At 43.8% G+C, this 14,152-nt stretch overlaps 1 protein-coding gene across 5 annotated transcripts in view; it reads right to left on the reverse strand.

Annotated features, from left to right (window-relative positions):
• The window catches only part of ATXN1 (ataxin 1), a 389,590-nt gene that overhangs the window by 279,380 nt on the left and 96,058 nt on the right, over window positions 1-14,152 (reverse strand). For all 5 annotated transcript variants that reach the window (XM_040645080.1, XM_040645078.1, XM_040645079.1 and 2 more), the window contains one exon: window positions 9,336-9,457. The gene's annotated coding sequence lies outside the window, so the exon portion shown is untranslated. The remainder of the gene's footprint in view (window positions 1-9,335; window positions 9,458-14,152) is intronic.

The following is a 14,152-nucleotide window of genomic DNA, read 5'->3' on the forward strand; positions in this document are numbered from 1 at the left end:
AAACTCTGTTTTACTGTGAAAAGCAAGTTCACTCTGCGTGGTACCCAACACAGGACGCCAGACTCTTCCAAGTGGCTAATTTGATGGGCTCCTAGAAATGGCCACCTGCCAGCAGCAGCATTTAGAAGGATGCTGGTCCTGAGGACAGTTGAAGATGATTTCTTTCCCATCAGCCTCTACAAAGTAGATTAAGGTCCTTGTGGGGCTTTAGTTTTTCTGAAAGCAACAGAGTGCTAGCAGAGTGGCCTTAAACCAGTGAAAAAAAAACAACCCTAGTGCGTATTGGAAATCAGAAGTGGTTCGACAGAGGTAGGAGTGAAGACAGAGGACAGGCAAGGGGCCTACAAGCCGTGTGACAAGTCTTCAGCACCAACAACCTCATCCATTCTAATAACATCTAATTTCAACATAAAAGTCAGATGCATTATCTGTAAAAGTCTTTGTGAGGATCAGATGAGTTGAGACATGTACAAGCACAAAGGAATTTAGTTTATTAACTATTCTTAGATCCATTAGTTTCCTCTCTAAAAGGGAAAAGGTACAAAAAGGGTCTCCTAAATTTTGTTGAGGAAGCTTATAAGATAGACTTCACTAGAGTATTTACGGAGTATCCACCATGCTGAAGGCCCAGTGCTACACCCTGAGGGAACACAGGGCAGTAGGAGACCTGTCTTCAATTTCAGGAACTTAAGAGGCTAACAGAGCAGATAAGTCGATCGGAGTTAAGTCTGATCATGACCTTCTCCCGTTCCACAACCTTCAGTGGCTCTCTACCACTTAAGATAAAATTCCAGCCTTTAGTATGGGATTAAACCAATTGTTTTCACCTGTAAAATGGGGCCACGTATGTTGCAGGGAGTTATAAAGCACCATTCACAGACACTGGGGTAAAGCAGCTACTCAATTAATAGTTGGAGCAACCTCGTTCCTCCCAATCCTTCATTGTTCTACTTCGCGCACCTCGCACTGGACCCAAGCCAGTCCACCACGTGCCCAGACACACACCACCCTCTTCCTTCTCCTTACCTTTGTTCCCTCGCCCTCCTGCCATGTGGGATCCTGGACATACTTCAACATCTAGCTCAAAACGCCTCCGCCATGTCCTCTCCTTCATAACTAGACCAACTATCTCATTCCTTTGCGTTTCCACAGCATTTTCTCACCCTGCCTGATTGGGCTCACTCCCATATTTTACCATCTCTACCAGAGTACAAAAACTCAAAAATTCAGTTTGAAGGAAGACATCAAGAATAAAGTCTGGAAAATTTTTATTACAAAGTGAGCAGCTGTCTAACTGAATACCACAGAAGTAACATGACCATAATAGCTAACTTTTTTTTTTTTTTTAAGCTTTTTAGGCAGGAATTCGTTTAGGTTTTAGAGCTCCGATAGATGCTTCTTTAATTTTCCTATTTCATGGGTGGATAAACTGAGACCCAAACAGGTTAAGTAAATTTGCTCCACGTTACACAGCTATCGAGAGGCAGATCTGTACTCAAACCCAGGAACTTTGCCTCAAGAATCCATGCTCTTCAATAATACGTTATATTGTTTTCCAACCGTGGTATAGCAACAGATTACGTACTGCTAAAAAAAGAAAAAATCTACGAGGACAGTAATCCGTTTTCTCGGGGCCGGATTTTCAAACTTTGAGATCCATCAAGGAATTCTGTTCTGTATTTAGCTCCTTAAAGTCTCATGAGGAGTTGTCCTCCCCTTCACAGCTTTCCTCATTGAGGCTACTGGTGCTTACAAACCCTTCTGTTTGTGCTGACACCAGGAAGCCCAAGACAGGTTCTAGCCACAGTATACGTGGTCTGGGGAGGGCAGTTCAAGATAAGCACCTACTACATCGGAAAGCACTCCAAGCTGTAATGAAAATTGCTTTCATTACAGCTAAATAATGAGAATAGCTAAAGGTGAATTGCAAATCTGCAATCGTTCGCCTTAGCCATGGTGTGTATATCTGTGTATATATATATACATATATTTATGGAAGTGTACTGGACAATACATTGATGGCTTCAAGTATTCATATTTCCTGCTGGATCCTCTACACAGCCAAATGGCCAGGCTTTTAAATAAATGCAAGGCTCAGAACAGAAAAATAACAAATTGAGCAAAGGTTCTTCACTGTGCAAAACAGACAAAGATCAGCTTCCATGAGATGCTGCCAAGTGATGTGGTATTTAAGGTTTCCAAGTTAGCAGTCGATCAGTACATGTGGACTGACCAATGTCTTAATCCGTTACTTTAACAGCGGTTCAACTTTTGTCATAATTTCACAGGCAAGTGAACCGAAGGCTGGGTAAGAATATCATGCAGGAAAAGTGGCAAATCTTACACTGAAATGATCTATTCCAACTGACTGACTCTAACTAGAGCATTAATAGGAAAAATATAAATATGTATAATACGGATTATAAAATAATATATACTATTAAACAGCCTTCCCCTAATGTCAAAATATTGCTTAAAAAGATGCGTAACATACCTCACACATTGATCTCCATTAAATACCATTCTGAATTTCTTGCTCACAAGTGCAAATGATGATTTTTTTAGTGGCATTTTTAACATGTGATATTAAAAAACCTCCTCCTCCTCCTCCCTTTGAAAAGGAACTTTTGAGGATGCCAAATTAATTTTGGAGATGACTTTTCATTTTGTTTAAGCCAAGATATCTTTTTTCTCCTTTGCAATTTTAACCAAACAGAATTCTTAGAAATGAAAAAATAGTAACAAGTATATTTCTAGAGTAGAATAGCCTTTCAGAACTGAAAATGTTACATCAATCCTTTAATGTTACCCAGTCTTGGCTTTTCAAATTCCCTTAAGAAAAAAATACCACATATTCATATTATGTTGCCAACACTGGATGTGTCATTTTGGTGGATTTCTGATTTGGCCGATACGATTTTTCATGACATAAAACAGTTTAAAAAGCAATTTCTAGTCACTTCACAAAATATGGCTCCTGAGAAGCTGAACTGATTCTACCTGATGTTAGAATTTTCAGATACCAAAGATCCACCCTCCTAGTTTACTTAAAGTGCTAGGATGCTGAGTCCAACTGCTTTTGTAAAAATCACTTAACCCAAAACGTCAACTTTGTGTCATTTTTGCCACCCGGTAATTAGCACTGAGCTTATCTGAAACATGTGAAATCTTACCTGGAGCATTACTTGTATATTTCTAAGTGAGTTCTTTCTTTTTCCCTTTCATAAATACTTACTAAGCGATATGATGTGCAGGAATGGGTTTACTACTTAGAATACAAGGTTTAAAATAAACCAGTCTCCACCTTCACGGGTCTTCCACGGAGAAGGCTGCATTCATCAAAGAACTGCAATCCGTAGACTAACACAGGAAGAGGGGGCATTCCCAGTAGACATCAATGAATGAGAAGTTCACTGGGTGGAGAAACAGAATTTCATGCAGAAGGCATGGTTGCTAAAGAACACAGTATATGTAGAAAGGGAAGAAGTGTCCTGTGGGGAGATGGGAGGGAGGGATGAGATTTCAATGGTGAGTTGATAATGAATTCCTAGGGATGTTGAATGTCACGCGATGGAGTTACCATTTTATCTTGCAGGGAAAGGGAAGCTAACAAAATCCTTTAAAGGTTTCCTTTCACTTCATCACATTCATTCGTTCCTCTGGAAGATACCAGAGGACTATCATTCTTAAAGTACCAATTGCTCTAATACTACACACATCTTCATCTTTGCTTTATTTACTTTTGGTCCCTGTTGACGCGCACACATTTTCATCATGACTTTGTAATCAATGTGTATCGATGGGTAATCAATTGCATACACAATTTTGAAGGATGATCGGAGGCTTAATATTGTATTACAAAGACTGTTCCATACTTCCCTGGGCCACCGAGGGTTTTTAGGAATGGGAGGAATTCAATCAGACCTTTTCTTTGGGAAGACAATTCTCAAAATTGTAGGATGAATGGAACACAGGAAGGACAGACTTAAGGCAGAAGTACTCTTTGGGAAGCAGCTGCCGTAGTCAGGCAAGTGACGCTCACCGCAGAAGCAGACCAAGGGCAGGGGAAGGGAGCAGAGTGCTAGACCATGAAATATGCAAGAGGCAAAACTCCAGCATGTGGTCAAGGGGCGAAGCCTAGGAAGACGAGATGGCGTCCGGCATCCATGACTGGCCGGCTGCTGATCCTGCTTCTCTGGACAAGGAACCCATAAAGGGAGACACGGCAGTGAGAGCAGGAGGCGTAGACTCAAGCTGGAGGCACCTATGACTAACCCAGTTGGAGCCATCTGGGAAGGAACATGGAAGCCAATGATCTTAAGCTCCAGAGAGGAAGAGAGCGCCATGCTCGTCATCAGAGCGGAACTGGTAATGGTGCCGTGATGTGAGGATGATGTCTTCGGGGAAAGCACGTGCAGGAAGGAGCTCCGGTGAGTTTCCTTCCATTGTCACTCCAACCATGTGCCAATGTGCCAGTTTTATCCTAATATCTTTTGATGCACAACAAACACTTCCTTTCAAAGCTTTCCAACGGTCACCAAGGAAGGGTACCTTCCAAGTTAATCACCATCTGTGTTGATGATGCCTAGTAGAAGACGACTCACTGCATTTCCTGAACTGGTGGGGTTTCCCTCAGGTATACCCCACCACACAACTTCTCCAGAGGACTGATGCAACTAGCCCATGAGAGTATCAGCAAGAGGAGAGGGTTGTAACACATTTCACAGGAGGCTTGCTTGGTACTGCTTTACATAACATTGGCTTAGGTGCGTGATGGGTATCTAAGTTCCCTAAGCTAGAAAGCCTTTCAAGAGCTTTCCAACGATGGTCTGCAGGGAGGGTACGGGACGGCCTCTTTTCCTATGTCTATCTGCCTTCCAAAAATAGCGCCCATGATTTCGGGAGCCATTTGGAAAATCTGCAGTTCTTGAGAATGCCTCATGGTAGACAATACAAGTGAGGTAGTCAAATGTTCTTTTAGACTCAGCTCTTGCTTTCCCCACCATGGATGCCTACTTCTTTTTTTTTTTTTTTTTTTAATGATTTTTTATTATATTATGTTAGTCACCATACAGCACATCCCCGGTTTCCGATGCAAGGCTCGACGATTCATTAGTTGTGTATAACACCCAGTGCACCATGCAATACGTGCCCTCCTTACTACCCATCACCGGCCTATCCCGTTCCCCCACCCCCCTCCCCTCTGAAGTCCTCAGTTTGTTTCTCAGAGTCCATAGTCTCTCATGTTTCATTCCCCCTTCTGATTACCCCCCCTTTCTTTATCCCTTTCTTCCCCTACTGATCATCCTAGTTCTTATGTTCCATAGATGAGAGAAATCATATGATAGTTGTCTTTCTCTGCTTGACTTATTTCACTTAGCATTATCTCCTCCAGTGCCGTCCATGTTGCAGCAAATGTTGAGAACTCGTTCTTTCTGATAGCTGAGTAATATTCCATTGTATATATGGACCACAACTTCTTAATCCAGTCATCTGTTGAAGGGCACCTCGGCTCCTTCCACGATTTAGCTATTGTGGACATTGCTGCTATGAACATTGGGGTGCATATGGCCCTTCTCTTCACTACGTCTGTATCTTTGGGGTAAACACCCAGTAGTGCAATGGCTGGATCATAGGGTAGCTGAATTTTTAACTTTTTAAGGGACCTCCACTGGATGCCTACTTCTAAGGAAAAATTCCATGCACTGCCAAAGACCTCCGAAACAGCAATGCCTCTGGTATTTCACTATAATCCTATGTTTTATAATTTCTTTAATTTTTGTCCCTAGTTATTCCTCCACCTTGAAACCTTTCATGAAGGCTCAGGGCACTGAGGGCCACAACTGGGCATTTCCCTTCCATGACTGGCGATGTGTGCACCTGCCTCCTGTATCAGAAACGCAGCCCGCGCGCCACCCCCACTGGAAGAGGCCACACAGAGAAAGGCTAATCAGGTTTCCACGAAGCACCGTGTGCGAAGCCTCTTTTGCTCTTAATACTGCTTTGGAAACCTGTGCTTTGTTTTCCTCCCTTAGCTGAGAACAAGCAAAAACAAACAAACAAACAAAAAACCATTTCCCAATCTGTTCTGTTATGCCTTCCCGGTCTCTAAACCTCCCGTCGCCAAGTGTAGACGGATGCCCGAGAGAAGATGCTTCCCGTCCCTGTGCCTGAACGTGCCTTTTAACACAAACTTCATTCCAGAGCGACACGTCTCTTAAGTAAAACTGTGACTAGGCAAGAGTGAAAACAAACAAAGTTGCAAAAAAACCCAAAAAAACACAAAACTCTTCCAGGCAGTTGCTAGTGGCTGTCTTCACAGCTAATGAATTTCCCGATGTGCCCACTGGATCCCTTATAAGCTGACTAGCCTTCTCTGGTCCTTCTGTTTGGTTTGTCAGATCTCCTCCCAGGGCCGCACCGGCCAGCAAGGGCATCAGGAGTTGCCCTAGAGGCAACACCACCCTGCCAATCTCTTCTGGGTCATCCAAGGTCAGGCTTGTCCTTGCTGGAGCCAGTGGGGGAGGGAGGGAAGGGGCCCGGGGTCAGCACTGCAGTCGGCTGTCATCAGATTCCAATCCCGAATCTGCTGCCGGCACTGAGGAGGCTTTGATGTGTGCCCACTGCAGCTTTACTTTATCCCTTTGCGCTGTGGGATCGCTCTCCTGCCACCAAAATTGACAGGCGGCGAGCCCTAACAGCTGAAAGACACAGCATTCAAGATACACTACCAAGGGCAGCAGGCGTGGCCTTGGGATCCCAGGATAAAGCGACTGGGTTCCCACGCACTGCTCCCACCTCAGATCTGCCTTCTGTCCTGACGTCCCGGTCCCTCTCCCCAGAGTCGACATGACTGCTGGGCTGTGCGCAGCAGGGACCACTGCCACTAACAGGGGCAGTCAGAGTCACTAGTTGAAGAGAAGAGGACATAAAAAGGTTTCCAGAACAGCCTCCGACCACAGGGACTTTGCACATTTGGACAAAACAGGGTTTTTGAGGGTTCGGAGAATATGCAGAGTTCTCATCCCGAAAAGGCTAAAAGCAACTGAAGGATGAGTGCACCCATCATGGCTGGGTGCTGCTCGGATCAACAAGCAAATATTCCCTGGGCACCTACCATGTGCTCAGACCGAGACCCTGCGCTGCAGGTGACGAGGCCCAGAGGGTGAGACAGAGGCAGTGGTTCGCCAACCTCAGTGTGCAGGAGACTTATCTGCGGTGAGTTTCTTGGGCTCCACATCCCCAGAAATTCTGACTCACTGAGCCTGGTGTTGCTGAATCTGCAACTTCAATACATATGCCCAGGGGACTCTGCTGCAGGAGATCCTGGGGCCAGACCACCTTCAAGAAACATTGGGCTATGATCTGATTCCTGCCCTCAGGCAGTATGCAGCCCAGACGGGGAGACAGCAGACACCCACAAGGCACTATATATCCACAATTTTTTTGTTATGATGCACCTTCTTTTTTTTTTAGGAGTTTATTTATTTGTCAGAGTGAGAGCACAAGCAGAAGGAGCGGCAGGCAGAGAAGCAGGTGTGGAGCAAGGAGCCCGATGCAGGGCTCGATCCCAGGCCCCTGGGATCATGACCCGAGCCTAAGGCAGGCGCTTAGCAGATGGAGAGCTACCAGGCCCCCTATAGGATCCACGTTCTAAATGTTACAGGAGTCCGCAGAGGCCCAAGCATTCCAGGAGGACTGTGGATAAGCCGGGCTCAGTGGTCAGGCAGGACCTGCATAGAAAGAGACAGCCCCGTGCAACCGCCTTAACCAAACCTCCTGACTCAGTGTGACAAGGGGGCCATGGCACACAGCGTTAGTGAAGCTCAAGACAGGAGTTAGAAGCCTGCCCCCAAGCAGGTACACAGGCTCAGTATGTTGAGCGTCGGGAGGGGACCGTCACCAGGAGAACCATAACACTGGCATTTCCAGATAACACCATGTTCGCCTTTTCATTCCGCCGCATTCATGTGGTTTCCTGCACTTCATAATTTAACATTTGTAAGAGAAAAAAAAAAATGCTGTCACGAAACCCAAATAATGCACTACTCGGAGGCAGACAGCCAGCTGCTAACAAGAGTGACATCCGAGCAGCATTTCAAGTGTCATTCATAGCTCTGCTTCGGAGAAGAGATGTTTAGCAAGAAAGAAAAATAAATTCTGTTCAATGTAAAACAAAGTTTGGGGCTCCACAGGGTTCAGGGACTGGCAGATATAACCCATAAGACAGTGACAGCAAACAGAGAAGGAAGAGTGAGATCCCCAACAGAAAACTAAAGGACAACATTATATTCTATTATATTCATGTAACAATGTTCCACGTTGTCTTTAATGCCACAAGGGAATGCATTACTAACCACAGAAACCGCAAGGCGTGTTTGACCACAAGGCTGGTTCACAAGACCGTAGGGAGAAGTAGGGAGAAAGGACCCCAAAGTGCCTGGCCCTTTTTCTTCACACTGGCCCATCCAATGAGCCTCCCTGCCAAAGATGATCTGAGAAGGGCTCACGATCGATTCAGCTGAGCAAGCATCAAAGGGGATAATTAATTAATTTCAGCAGAGTGAACTGTGGAATTTTTAGACTTGCAAGAGGCCTTGGAGGTCATCGAGGCACGCACTGGAGTTTTTTAGAAGTGACCCATTCCACGAGGATGAGGAAGATGTCCGAGGTCACCAAGATAGGTGGGGAGAACTGGCTTCCATTTGAAGACTGCTTCTAAGAACTACAGTCAACTAGGCTGATCAAACTGCCTTGGAACGCCACAATATTTTGGTGTCATTTGTTGTTTCTTTATCATTTGGAGCCTTGAATTCCACCTCCAGACCGAGGCTGTCATGTGGGGCACCATGTGTAGTTAAAAGGCACTCAATACATAGATGTTGAGTAAGACTTGGAAAACCCCAGTACCTCCCACCCTTCCCACCCCGATACTCCACTACAGCATAAGAAATCCGCCATCAGATCGAATCGATGGCCTGTGTGTGTGATTAATCCCTCATGCTCTCAACTAAAAGCAATGTCTGGAAGTCATAGTTTCTTGGTCATTTGTGTGTTCAGTCGCCCGGATTTCTCTTCCCCCTCCTTTTTGGTCTTTCCTAAACACAAATGCATTGTACTCAGATCCCACTGCTCTGCAAATTTCTGAAACAAACACACTAAGTAAATTTCGTTGTTCTCTTGGCTCTCCATCACGAGAACAACACCTCAAACAACCTGTTGCTTGGGCTGTAGAGAAATAGCCATGTACTTAAAGAAGATGTCCTGAGACACCAAACAAATGATGACTGATGAAATCCAGAGCTAATGAATGCCAAGTCCCCCGGATGACTTACCCACAACCGTTCGTGTTTCAAGACCATCCGTGCAGGCAGAAGTCCACTGCTTCTTGCTCAGGGTCTGTAGCAGCTCTACTTTTGAGGCCTCAGAATAAATTCTTTCATTTTGCTCCGGTGTGCTACAGGAAAAGAAAACAAAACAAGTCAGAATGAAAAATGCCACTTCAAGCAGCTAGTTGATATTCGGGGGGAAATCCCTGGCTTCTCTCAGATGTATATTTTATAACCTCAAACAAGCATGTTAATTATCAGCACGAAGCTATCACACAACACATCTACCTATGGGGCCCTGAAATACTAGAGTGGGGGAAGGGGGCAGGAAGAAAGAAAGCAGAGCGCCTGCTGGGGTAGGTGAGTACATCTTGAAAATTGTGATGTATACCACTGGGAATGTGGCTGCAAAATTTCAAGGGTCCTAACTGATATAAGTACACAGAGAAGGATTCGTGATGTTTAATAATCAAAGGTAACTGGCATGCAGTCATCAAGGGTAGGAAGTGGAGAAAGTTTTGTCTCAAATTAAAATTCATCTGATTCTGCCCATGAGAGACTCCAACTCACTGCGCTAATATTAATATCTTTAAATACGGGGCTGTTAGGATTGAACCAAAAAAGACACAGTGTTAGAGGAAATTTCCTATTTCGCACCACACACAGGTAATTGATGGATTTTCACTCTGACTCGATGAATCTCGATAAAGAACTGCCCCAGCCAAGTTGGGAGGCAGCGTTTACACGCTGAATATGAAATGAATGGTGGACATATGCATGCCTCTTTACCCCTACTCAGAGCCTCTGACAAAGCCTACACATGAGAACTGGGTGTGACAAGGTGGCTCTGAAAAGTTCTCTCCCGCCTTGTGAGCTTGCAATGTTCACTTGTCACTGGGCGCCGTTCTAGCTTCTCCCAATACTCAGACGAGTCCACACCACTGTTTGTTTTTTGACAATGGCCATCTGAGCCTGGAGATGGTCTTCAAAAGATGTCTGCAGCCTCTTCTAGGCTTTTACAAGCTCTTCCTCATCTGTTTGGAAAGCATGATGCAAGACTGCCATCCAGTTCTCTCACTACGATAACCGCAACCCACTCCAGACGCCAAACTCAACGCATCTCCAAAGGTCCTGAGGCCACTGTGGGACATCATCGCATGACCCAGTTGTAAGAGAGAGGATATACCTTTATGCCTCACTAGGTGACTGCGTGAATAATCAATTCCTTGAAAGCCTTCTGAACCTATTACTTCCTATTACTTCCACGCTGCCTCAACGTGTTTGAAAAGAACTTTTGGGAGGTTGTGTCTCTCTGTGGTTAAATGCGGGTAGGCACTTAGAACTTCTGAGGAGGAAGAGAAAACTGCTCTTGGGTAACGTTTAAACAAGTGAGTTGAGTGGAAGCCCATTATATTTTCAGTCTAGTTGGAAGAGCGACTGCCTGAAAATGGCAAAGTCTTTTTTATTTTCTTGATGCTATCAATACCCACCGAAAGTGGGGCTGTCACGATTTTATTAGTTTTCAGAGCAGCTTTCATGCAATGTAACTCAGCTCCCACTCAAATGTGTAACAGTAACATATTGCTACAAATCAACATAAGCCAGGAAGTTCAAAGCATGACAAACTGTCTTTATCTTACCGTTTGGGTAAAAACAGAATTTTAAAGGGAGGAGGAAGATTGAAGCGAGCCCCACTGCGCGTTACTGGCTGATATTAATCTTCTTTTACTAAAAATAAATTGCTGCCTTTCTTTCATTTGTTACCAGCTTTGTATCTTGGTATTTTAACGGGGAGGGTCTCTGTCATCTGGTTCACAATTCTTCTGCACAGGAAGCTGCTGGCCCAGGGCGGCTGATGGCATACAACAAGTTAATCTGGGCCTTGAGCAGACTCAGGGTTTAATCACTCGTGCCCACTGACTCCCTGAATGCCATGTATGGTGTTGGTTCAAAAACTTTACCAGGAGCTCAGTACCTTCTCGTGGTACTCTTTCTTTTTCTGTGCTGTTTTTGCCTAAAGAAAGACATTCATTTCTGGATTAGATTTTGTCACCACGTGGAGCAAAATTATCTGGGAGAGGCAGAATGGCTCCCTAATTAGCTCAGGGCCCTTCCCTGGCTGCCGAAGTCCGGTGTCCAGGGGAACAAGTCACACTATTTGGAGAGGAGAGAAAGGGAAAAAAAAACACACAAAAAACCCAGGGGAAACAAGGCCCGATCTAAGTGACAAGATTTTCCATTCTTATCTCTGTAGATTGTGAAGGAGTTGGAAGTGACTCATTTTGTGATTTAGGGCCGACCCTCAATGACACATAGTGCTCCACGTAGGAGAGGATTTTTGTCAAAAGAAAAACCACTGAACATTCTGTGCACCTCCTTTTAAGCAATAATTTCAATATACTTTCCTCTTTCAGCCAACGTTTCGGCAGTGCTGCTAATGACCACCAAAACCAACCAGCTTGAGTTTAATCTCCTTTCCTCCCCTTTCTTGTTTGCCAGTTGAAGCTATAAATAGAGGTAAGACCAAAAGTCTAGAAAGAAGAAAAGAACACCAGGGGACTGGAGCATTCACAGATCTGCCTGCACACTGAATGTTATCGACACAAACAAGGATTCCGATCCAGATATCTTTATAGGGTCTGCAATTCGATAAGCATTTTGGTGATAATTTTCTGAATAGTTATAAATAAGCAGCAGGAGCAGAGTATATCAACACGTGTCAGAAACAGTGGCCCAAAAGCCATGAGGGTTTTGGGTTTTTTTTTTTCTTTCTTTGCATCTCAGTTTTGCCCGGAACTGGATTTTTCAAGTTAAGCACTATCTCCTAAGCAGAATTAGTTCCTTACCATCAAATAAAGGGATGAAAGTAAATGTTTTCCATAATTAATTCCCAATTAGAATTCAAGCAGCTTTTGTATGTGTTTGAGTATATCATATCAAATGAGATCTCTGAAAACACAACTGTATCTTATATGACCTGTCAGGTATATTGCCATTCTAAAAGTCAACAATTAGACACAGCATAGGAAAAAACAAACAAAAAAACTAACAGGTTCACTGTGAAATACCACTTCATTTGGGAATGTGTGTTTTAGTCAATAAATGGGGCTGGGAAAGTTTTTTTATTTGGAAAAAGTCAGATCCCCACCTTACACAATTCAGAAAATAAATTCTAATAAGTTAAATAAACATATAAATATGTGTTTACATAGACATATATAGGATATTTATATTATATTATATTATATTTTATATATTTATATATATTTATGTGTATTATATATTTATGTGTATTATATATATAATTTTATACAGAAAAATAATTTTATAACCATGAGAGGCCATTGCGGAGACTCTCGTTACTCCAAGTGACTCAGGAAGACACTCGAGAATTGTGAATGGAGTGATATAATGCCTTATGTTTGAAGAGATCATTCTGTCTGTTGAGAAGAACAGACCAAAAGGGGGACAAGGCTGAAAACAGGGAGCCCAGTTAGGTGACTGCAAAAATTCAGGTGAGACACCCAATACATGGACTAATAAGGTGGTGATACTGGGATAGGAGGTAGTGAGAACTAGTGAGATTCTGGATATATTTTGAAGATCAAGTTGACAAATGGCATAAGAGAAAGAATATATTTTGAAGGGCAAGATGACAAGTGGTATAAGAGAAAGAAAAGAGTTAAGGAGGATCAGTTCAAGTTTTTGGCCAGATCATCTCTAATAATGGAGTTGCCATTCACCAAAACAGAAAAGATCATGGGAGAAGCAGGTGTCGGAAGCTCCATTTTTTGCATGTTAGGTCTAAGATGCCTATTAGACATCCTGGGGAGATACCACTAGACAGGAGGATGTATAAATTTGAAATTCACAGACATGTGGACAGAAGACACAAGTTAAAGCATGATTGTCATAGGTTAACTGTCATAGGTGGTTTCCAAGATCCCACCTCTTGGTATTCATGTCCTTGTATAGTCCTCTTGCTTGAATACAGACTAGATTGAGCCATTCTCGTCTAGCAAATGGAGGGCAGCAAGGATAATGGGATGTCATTTCCAAGATTAGGTGACAAGGCTGGCTTCCATCTTGGATGCTCTTGAATGTTCTCTCCAAGGTTACTCACGTTGGGGGTAGGGGGGTCTGCTGCCAGGCTGTGAAGCCATCCTGTGAAGGGGCCCACAGGGCCTGCTAGCATCTATGTGACTGAGCTTGGAAGCAGATCCCAACTCTGCCCCACCCCATCCTTCAGATGAGACTGCAGCCTGGGCTAATGAATGGCTTGACTGCAACCTTATGTCTCAGGTCCCAAGCCTGAGACACTGATCAAAAGTGTGCCCTACTTCCAGAAACTGTGAGATACTAAGTATTTGTTGTTTCAAGCCACTGAGTTTTAGGGTAATTTATTACACAGCAATAGATAACTAATACACTTATGATGTGCAAAGCACTGTTGTAGGAATTTTACATGACTTTCTACAACTGGAGAAACTGAGTCACAAAGAAGTTCCATCACTTGCCCAACACCACACATGTGTGATGGAGGTGGGAACCCAACTCAGGCCATCCGACTCCAGAGCTGAGGCTGTCTGTGACTGCATGACAAGGCTCCTCGAAGATAACCTTTTCTACCTCGGACGTGCATACCTGAACCGTGACTTTTCCACTGCAGGAAGTGCTAATATCATAGACTTTATACAAACAAGGGCCTACATGCATCTTTGCCAACTTCTTGACCTGTCACACAGCTCTACAATGCTACTTTCGATATCCCAAATATATTACAATACATACTCAATTGTCAAAGATGGGAAAGGTGGCTTCTT

This window comes from Ursus maritimus, unplaced genomic scaffold (assembly GCF_017311325.1).
Source record: "Ursus maritimus isolate PB19 unplaced genomic scaffold, ASM1731132v1 scaffold_30, whole genome shotgun sequence".
In the NCBI taxonomy this organism is placed as follows: Eukaryota; Metazoa; Chordata; class Mammalia; order Carnivora; family Ursidae; genus Ursus; species Ursus maritimus.